The following is an 8,195-nucleotide window of genomic DNA, read 5'->3' as shown; positions in this document are numbered from 1 at the left end:
AATTTTGGAGGGGAACTGACCCTTAAATTAAAGGACTCGTATGGTTGAGTTTAACATTTTTTATGGCTTGTAGATTGCAGGCCGATCAGAAGTCAGCCCTGTGTGGTGACTAAAACTCTGATAAAAAGCCAAAAAAACAACAAACAAAAAACCAAAAAAACCCCACAGACTCGACAATCTAAAGGACTACTGGAACATTAAGGAAAGAATTCTAGAAAGAACAGATTCAGAAAGAATCCTGTCTATAAACTTTTCTAAAATCTCTAGCTGATCCCTGAGCCCCACTTGTGCTAACCAAGCTATGAGAAGTCCAATTAAAAAAAAAATCTGTGGGGCACCTGGGTAGCTCAGTCGGTTGAGCGACCGACTTCGGCTCAGGTCTTGATCTCACGGTTTGTGAGTTCAAGCCCCGCATCGGGCTCTGTGCTGACGGCTCAGAGCCTGGAGCCAGCTTCTGATTCTGTGTCTTCCTCTCTCTGTGCCCCTCCCCCACATGCGCTCTGTCTCTCTCTGCCTCTCAAAAATAAAGAAAAGTAATAAAATTTTTTTAAAAAAAATCTGTGATTTCAGCTGCTGACTTAACTATTGAGTGTGCAGTTGGAGTTAAATCAAGGTAACTACCTGCTAGAAGGAAAATATCTACACTCCGCATTGGACCATAACACAACACGGTATCTCCACAATGTAATATTCACATGATACATGATACAATCCAAAATTGTCTGATATACAAAGTTACAGAATAATGTTATTCATTCTCAAGAGACAAAAAAAAAATCAATGAAAGCTGACCTCCAAATAGTTCTGATTTTGGAATTAGTAAATAACATTAAAGCAGTGATCATAACCATGCTTAATGAGCTAACGGAAAATATACCTGTAATAAATGAATAGACAGGAAACCTCAGCAAAGAATTAGAAACTGTAAAAGAATAAAATGGAAACTCTAGAGGTGAAAATTAGAGTATCTGAAATCTTTTTTAAATTACTGGATAAAAATTGCTCTTAATTAGGCCAGAGAATATATTTTATTTCCGAGTGGGTTTAAGGCTATGTAAGAAGTAAGTTTGAACACTATCTTAACACTTAGATAAGATAAACTACACAGACATCAAAGAAACTTGCCAGAAGTGTTAACGTATATTTTTGTGTATGTAGATGTGTGTGTTAGTTATACATAATATATAACTTATATTTCATATTTATGTAATATATATTACACATCATAATGTGTTATATATTTAAAACATTCATTGTGTGAATACATATGGGTGTATGTAATATATATTATGTGAAATGCTTATATATGCACATATGTAATATATAACTTACAGAATATATATAATGTAAAACATAGTATATATGCTATATCATACATATATTATGTGATATATGAATGTATACACACACACATACCAATGCCTGTTTTAAGAAGTAGACTAGCACAGTAAGAAGAAAAAACTTGAAGCTAGATATAAAGCTATACATATAGCTATCAAAACACATGCTGAAAAGCTTTTCTATGTGCCATAATATATTAGTATAAATAACTTACATGCTGTTTTATATGTGTGTATATGTGTAAATATATAATATACATTTTAAAAGTTTGTCTTTGACCTGTTGGCACAGACCCACCAAACTAGTATTGCTTGCCAAGGGTAAATTATCAAAAACATGATGTGTTTTGTAATATAAATCCGGGTGATAGTGTTATGGATCTTTTCAGGGAAGAGTGATTTCTGAGCTTCTCTCCTTACTAATAAAACCTTTCTCAAGAAAAAAGATATGCAGTTAATTTTACCATGGCGTGCTAGGTGTATGCTGAAACGTCTCCTTTCTGGCCTAAGTCGACAAAAATGACAAAATTGCACAGGGAAATTACAAAGGGGTGTCATTAGTGCATTAGTTATCATGGAAAAGGAAACATAGATGGAAGAGGGAATTAAATTGAGGATGTATTCCAAAACGTTTATGCAAAAGTAAGAAGCTTCAAAGGGGCTTCAGTCCCAAAGGTGGTGGCTTTTTACAAGTAAAAGGAGCTCAGTGGCAGCCAAAGAGACAGCAGGTTCTCTGAGCCACAGTCGGAGCCCCTGGTTTGGACTGACACATCCATCCAATCATTCATATACCCTTGTTTTGGTCAGGATGGACGAGGAAAGAAATAAGAAGTACCTGACTGTAGCAGTGGAAAATTTATTTAATGTATGGAACAATAAAATGTACAGCTATACACCAATAATCTGAAAATGTGGAAGAAAAGTGAAATTTTTCTTGAGAAATATAAAGTTAACATGTTAGCACAAGAAAAATTAGACTAGAATATGCCAGAAATCATACCTGAAATTGAAATGTATCCTTAAATTTTGCCTTTTACCAAGCCATCAAACTCAGACTTTAAGAATACAGATCATTTGTCTTTTAATGAATACTTTTCTGGAAGATAGGAAACCATGGAAAGTCAGTTAGTACATTAACTGTATGGTTTTAATTATTCCTCTGATACATGTAATAGATAAAGAAAACTTAAGAAGGAAAAACTATAGATCTATCTAATTTAGGAACATGTAATAGAGTGTTGGAAAATGAACAAAATAGGAATTTTAGAATAAAATATATAGTCATTGAAATAATAATATTAAAAATCAATAGATGGTTTAAGAAGAACACTAAAGAAAAATGACAAAGTTAGATATGAGGAAATCATACAGAAATCTGTGCAGAGAGATAAGGATATTTTGTAAGGAGAAAAGCTACTGCTCTACTGAATATGAGTCCAAGAAAAAGAGAGAATATAGGAGAGACAATAACAAATCTGGGAAATTGTCTAGAACTAAAAACAGAAGTCTTCTTACTATATATATATATATATATATATATATATATCCCTATATAGAAATGATAGCAAACTATAAAACAAACCTCAAGATTAAATTTTGTAAAAGACATCATTTTACGGTATTAAATGATGCATGACTACAATATAGAAAATACACATGTATAATATAGAAAATTTGAAATGACTGTAATATATATTAGCACAATTCTAGCTAAAAGTTCTAATGACTATATTAATGGCAGACAAAATAGACAAAATGTAAAATCATTACTAGATATAAAAAGCATAGGTAATATTGAAAAAACCAATCTATCCACAATATATATTATTTGTAAATTTGTATCCACCTATCAAAACACAATAAAAAATGCATTAAGCAAAATTGAAATGACTGAAAAAAAATAACAAATCCGTAAGAATAATTGAATATGTTAGCACAGTTCTCTGAGAAATAGATCAAACCACCAGAATTTAAAGGACAATAAAAGATTTAAAAACATACAAAACGGGTTAATTTTAGAAATCTGAGCTAATAGATTGTCTAGAACCCTGTACTAAATAGAGAGCATGCATTGTTTCTAAAAACATAGGCTATTACCAAAAATTGTTCATATTCCAGATCCTAAGTAAGAGCTCAACAAATTCAAAATCATTGACTAAAATGAAATAAAATTAAAACTCAGTAATAAAAATGAGCATTCCCTAAAAAAATAGTACCTTTATAAACTAAAATTAAGAAGAAAAAATCCTTTAGATAGTTCATGGGATGAAAATGACTTCTAACAGGGGTTACAACGTACAATTGAATGCCAAGAAAGTACTAATGGTAAACCTTTTGTTATGCAGTTAAAATGTACTGAGATAAAAAAAATGTATATTAAGTGTGTATAATAGGAAATAAGAAATATCACACTTTAATGAGCTATGCTTACTCCTTAAGAGGCTATAAAATAATAATAATTGAACAAACCCCAAATAATGGAAAGAAAAATACAAATGAAGAACTTAATGAAGAATTTGTAGATTTTTTTTGAAAACTGGTTTTTCGGAAGAAGTAATAAAAAAAATTCTGGAAATATTAACAACAAATAGGTAAGAGATGGTACAATTAAACATACTTTAGAAATTAATGAGGCCACAACTAAAAATAATATGGATAAATACCAAGGGACACTAAAACACAACTGAAATATAAAAGAAACGCATCAGGCTCGCACTTGGGAAGACAAAACAAAGGTGCCAATCTGTAAATTCAATGCAATAAAAGTACCAAGAAAATGTTTCATAAAATTTTCTAAGCTATTTCTAGAATTCTCCAAAAAAAAAAAAAAAAGAGATAAATACATAGGGTGATGGATGTGTTGATTAACTAAATGATGGGAATCCTTTTTCAATGTATCAAATTATCAAATTATATCATATATCAAATTACTACGATGCACACTTTAAATATCTGAATATCTGACAATTTTGTTAACTATACTTTAGTAAAGCCAAAAAAAAGAAAATGAAGAAGAAAATAAGGTCTTTCCTGGAAAATAGACAGCCTTAATATAATACAGTGATTGCAACAGTGTGATATTGCTTAGATGAACACTTAGTGCTTTCACCCCATTTTAGAAATTCAGAAACGAAAATAACTGAGGCTTTAAGGGGGAAATGACTTATTCGAGCCTCGTGGTGATTCCGCGGCGGATGTAGGACCATAATTCTGGTCTCCTGAATCCCAGTCCTGGCCTCTGTTTACTCCAGTGAATGTTATTCTCTCGCATGCTGTTCAACTAGCCCAGGGTTTATAAATCGGGGTACCTAGGTTGTGCTCTGATGACAAACAATCCCCCAAACTCAATGCCTGAAATACAATATTTTTTTCTTGCTTGGTTTATACGTCTTCTACGAGTTAGTCAACACTAAGTCGTATAATGCCCCCACGCAGTCACTCAGGGACCCAGGCTGATGGAGGCTACATCATCTAGAACATCTGGACATTTGACTTTCTCTGGAGCTGTGGAGGGAGGGGGGGTCAGGAAGGATCCGGAGGGTCTCAGAGGCTTTTCGTTGCCTGAGCCCACAAGTGGCACATATCAGTTCCATTCAACTTATAGTGGTGAGGACACGTCACATGGCCCCTCCTGATCGCAAGAGGGCCGGCTGGACAGTGACGTGTCCCATAGACGTGGATTAGAATAACATGTAGTCATACGAAAGCAACTTTGAATTGATAGGCTGATGATTCCTCCCTTATTTTTTCTCTCCCGCTAAGGCTTCCAGTTTTTAAAAGTATTCCTGTATATCTGTGTCTGAACCCCCATCCTCAGAGCTGAAGGATAAATATGTGATCATGTAAGTCAAATTAGTGATGTTTGGCTCTGTGTAGTCAAAATGATTACGATGGTAAGCCAAGGAAGAAGATCAAAACAATGGTTTGGAGGCTTGCCCATGGTTCCCAGGGATTTGCTTTATTTCTGAGGAGAAAGAAGGCAGATCAGCAATCCACCAAATTATAGCTTCTTGGCCTACAAAGGTTCACTCAGCTTCCTCAAATATTTACCCTTTTTATAGGAAAAAAAAAGATGGTATCTGTGTTAAAAGAAAAGCCTGAAGCCAAAAGGTAATCAGTGAACCTACAGAATTTGTATTTAATTCGTGTCATTCTCTTCCCCAAAACAACAGTTTTTGCCTTAATTTCATATACTTCAATTACAAATATGCACAGGAAAATGTCTTGTATGCTTGGAATGTTATATTTATTTTTAAATCTGTATAATTTGTACCAGGAAGGAGATCGCTTTAATAAAGATCAGTTATCAAAACAAAAGATATTTTGAAACTGATACATCATCTTGAAATCTAGTATTATGCCCAAATGTAAAGTATAAGTACTTTTGATGAGCAATTCAAATTTTTAAGATTTGCCCAAAAGGGATAATCCTCCAGTTTGGAAGCCGTGCCCGCAAATATCTTTCACTTGTGTGTAACACACACATATTTTGCATTAGGCCACTCTGCTCTCCCGAATATATTGAAATAGTCCATGTCGTGGAAAGAACTCCCATGACTTATTCTAAAGTAGAGAGCAGGAAGCAGATGATAAAGTAACATGCATTTTGCAATCCATTTATGTAACACATTGCTTTATATTTGTGGATATATGTGCACAGAGATTGGCTGAGAACCAAAGTGATAGCTGTTTGGGTGGTAGTATTTTGAGATATTTTTATTTTGTTCCTTTTAAATGTTGACCTTCTACCTCTTTTTTTTTTTTTAACAATAAGACTCTGTAGATCTTGCAAATGTACGTTCCTTTTCCAAAAAAAAAAAAAAAAAAAAAAAAATGAAGAGAGAAAATTTCTTCAACGGGTAGCTTTGGAGAACACGCTGTACATTCATGCAGAATGACAAATCTCCATAATGTTCTTCAGATGCCAGGTGTTGGCCTGCAACCGGTTTCCAGTAAGATCTCAGTACTCTCGTGAAATATGAACATGGTGGATATATTTTACCTTTTAGCCACACACACACACTCACACGCACACACACACACCATTTCAGTTATGAAGCACAGTTTCAAAATGCAAATGTCCTGTATTTCATTAGGGATGCGTGGGAGCTGCTTTATTCTGGTGGTTAATTCATAGACCTTTCAACATCATCTCATTGTCGAGCAGCCAACTTCATTATTCCAAGTTGTGAATAACCTGGTAACCCTTGTCTTCCTTTGAGTGAAAAGGGGAATGGAGTCCACGATGGAGGCAAACGCTGTGTCTCTGGGACCGGAATGTAAGAATGGAGGCAGGTGCGGGGCTTTGGCAAGCGTTAGGTTATGCTCTGTATCCCTCCTTGCGTTTCGGCGGGATAACATTTACCTCTGTGCTTCTCCTCTGTGCTCCTGTTGCTTCTGCTTCATTGCCGGGCTTGTTCTGATGGCACAGGTTTTTAAAAATCGGAATCATTTTCGGTAGGTTTCAGAGGAGGCTGAGAACACTTCCTGCCGAAGCAGGTCCTGGAGGAGGGCGCGAACACCGGCCGGGTAGACAGGGCCTGCTAGACTCCCTGCCTGCACATACCTGCCCTGCAGTCACGGAGAGCTTTTGCATCTGAGCCTGGTGCTGCCCGCTGCACAGGCCTCAGCAACGCCAAAGCCACGTCCCCCAGGGCAGAGACTGCAGAGAAGGAAGGCACACAGTACTCTGGGGGGGGGGGGGGGGGGAGGGGGGGCAGGGGGCCAACCCCCCAAATCCCAAGGGCGTGTCTGAATGCTGGCATTTCTATCCCAGGAGATGCGGAAGAGAAGGAACTCCATTTAGGCGACAGCCTCCCTAGTCTTTTGGTGCTCAGATGGTTTTAGTGACAGGTTTTCTGAACATCCCTCCTTGGTCCCTCCTTTCCTTCTTATTGTCCCTCCTCTGATTTAGATGCGGCGCCATGAAAACACTCCCCACGTTTGTTTCCGAGGAAATGCCTTGGTTTGCACTCTCGGCAAAGCATCACCGTGTGTGGGTGCAGGACACTGTTGGTTTCTGGTCCGCCTGTGAGAACACCGAGGGTTCGCGGGGATCATTTTCTTACACTGCGCGCAGCAGACTCCAGAGGAAACATGGCTGGCCGTCAAGGGATCTGTGCCATTGGAACATTTGGTTTCTAGTCTCCCCAGTCCTCTTTGTTTTTGATCGTGACATTTCTTCATGCTCAGATGCATACGTGATGTAACATTCTTTGTTGATGTTCTGAAATGTGTTTTAGAGTTATTTTGGCTTAGCACAAAATAAGAATGGGGAACTAAACTTTTCTGGTTGACGTGCAAATCTTCCCCCCACCCCTTGTTATCCCCCTGCCTTTCTGCACCAGGCATACTTGTATGGCTTTAAACCCGAGACTGGCATTTAATAGACCCTGGCCGGTTTTGTTGAAAACAGGGCAAACGAGAAGTCTCTCTTTACTGTGGTGGGGAGAATGCCCTGCAGGGGAGTTTCTCCCCGCCTCATTGTTGAGGAATGATGGAAGTTCAACAGCATGGAAAAGTCTACTTCTCGCTTCAGCTGAAAAGGTGCTTATAAAGGTAGCGGGGCTATTTTAGCAATTTGCCTTCTTTTGAAAATCCAATTTGGAAGCTTCATTAAAGGGCACTAATTTAGTGTCTTAGGGGAATATGTGTTTAAAGGAGCTTGTCGACAATCTTAGATGTTTGCCAGCGTGTAGGTGAGCTCAACTCCCCAAGCTGGGGTTACCTGGTTACATGTGTGCTTTTTTTCATTTCCGTCTGATACCAAATACATTCAAGAGCATCCGGACTGAAAGAAGCCACAACCTTCTCTTTCCCCACAACCACCACCTCTCACCCCCACAGTGGGGATAC

This window comes from Panthera leo, chromosome C2, assembly GCF_018350215.1.
Source record: "Panthera leo isolate Ple1 chromosome C2, P.leo_Ple1_pat1.1, whole genome shotgun sequence".
Classification (NCBI taxonomy): Eukaryota; Metazoa; Chordata; class Mammalia; order Carnivora; family Felidae; genus Panthera; species Panthera leo.
This window is presented reverse-complemented; position numbering follows the sequence as displayed.